The sequence below is a fragment of the Bactrocera neohumeralis genome, chromosome 5, assembly GCF_024586455.1.
Source record: "Bactrocera neohumeralis isolate Rockhampton chromosome 5, APGP_CSIRO_Bneo_wtdbg2-racon-allhic-juicebox.fasta_v2, whole genome shotgun sequence".
In the NCBI taxonomy this organism is placed as follows: domain Eukaryota; kingdom Metazoa; phylum Arthropoda; class Insecta; order Diptera; family Tephritidae; genus Bactrocera; species Bactrocera neohumeralis.
The window spans coordinates 62,241,151-62,242,963 of NC_065922.1; the positions used below are offsets into that span (position 1 = coordinate 62,241,151).

The window sequence follows — 1,813 nt, forward strand, 5'->3', positions numbered from 1 at the left end:
CATCAAATAGAAATTAAGATTATATTGATTCCCATACAGGATCGTCCGGACTGGCTAATCGAAGCTTCTTGGCGGTCAAAACAATGTTGTTCACATGATCAGCGAGCTCTCCTGCAGATACCTGTTAACGATGGTGTAAATATATACATATCGTCACCTAAAATGCAAAATAACGTAACATCACTTTTCATAAATTTACAGGCAGAAGAATAACGATATAAAAGAAAGCACTCAAATTTAAACGAAATTTTAATTTTGGTTATAAATTGGTTATACAGTAGAGGCGCGCTAATCCGGACATGGCCTAATCCGGATTCCACTGTAATCCGGAGAGGGTTAAAAAACTCAAAATTTCTATTATGTCCCTTGTAATCCGGACCGAAATTCTCTATCCGTATTCTCTAATCCGGATCACATGTTTATTATTCACTACATTCGCTTTTATGCTTTATTGGTTTAAGTTTTTTTTTGTTTTTTTGGAACATGTGTATCATTTGTTATAATAAACAAACAGAAATTTATAAATATTTTTTCATAATACATAGTTCTGATATGTCTTTGGTAATCCGGATTTCCTTATATTCCGGATAGGGACCGGTTTTAATTGATCCGGATTAGCGGGCCTCTACTGTACTTATATTGATTATCATACACTCACATTAAAAAATATTTTGATTTTTGGTTATAAAATGGTTTTATATTGGTTATTACTACTGTGATCAAATTGAAAGGTGAATTTAGTCCATTTCATCTTCTTCAAAGTAATCCCCTCCCGCTGCAATACACTTATGCCAACGAATTTTCCAGTCATCATAGCACTTGGAAAAATCCTCCGTCGTGATGGCCAAAGCCTGCTTCGATTCAGCTTTTATATCCTCAATTGAATCAAACGGAAGTTACACAAAGGTAAATCAGGCGAATGCGGTGGTTGCGACACGGGACACGGTATTAGTTGAAAATGTGAAGAAATGATGACGAATAATTATCGCACTTCTTTGTTCAATAAATTCAGACATAGTAAAAATCGAAAAATTCGCTTTTAGAGCCTCACAAAACGTCGCGTATCTCAAGTACTAATGAATATTTTGATGTGAAATTTAGGATAGATGTCACTAACAGTACTAACAACTTACAGAAAAATTCGAAAAACGCGCGAAGTATAAATTAAAAATTCACCTTTCAATTTGATCACAGTAGTACATCTGAGAGCGATTTTCGATTTTTATTTTAATTATACATTGTTTTGCATTTTAGGTGACGATATACTAAATCATAAGACTCTTACCCTAAACACAACATGAAATTAGAAGAAAAAAAATTCAAAAATCCTGTGCTTTGAAAACAGTAACAAAAATTTCCTAAATAGTCAAACTTGAAAATTACAGAAAAAAAATCACTTTCTCAAAGTATGATAAAGGAAGTAAAGTTAATCTCATCATTAATAAATTATGGAGAACACTATAATATGTTTTGATGATATCACCAATTGTAACTAGCAATTTTTGTCTTTCGAAGCGGAAGGTATGCCTTAAAGATAAGTAGTTGAGACTAACTTTATGTGAAAATTTCTTCTCTGTCCGCATTTCACAATGTTGCGCTCTTTTAACTTAGTTCAACATCAAAATTGAGAGAAATAATTTTTTGATTGTCCTTACATTGTTTCCCACCTCTTAATCTGCACCAAAGCTTCTCTCGTGTTCGTTCATTCTTCATTTTTTAATATATTTCTAAATTCATAAATATGTATGTATGTACTTGCTCATACTTTTATATATGTACATACACTACATTCATGGTTTATTTACTTCTGCAG

General features: G+C 32.4%; 1 protein-coding gene across 2 annotated transcripts in view; it reads left to right on the top strand.

The window, feature by feature from the left end:
• Positions 1-1,813, top strand: part of LOC126759402 (uncharacterized) — a 36,343-nt gene that overhangs the window by 29,590 nt on the left and 4,940 nt on the right. The gene's annotated exons all lie outside the window — the stretch shown is intronic.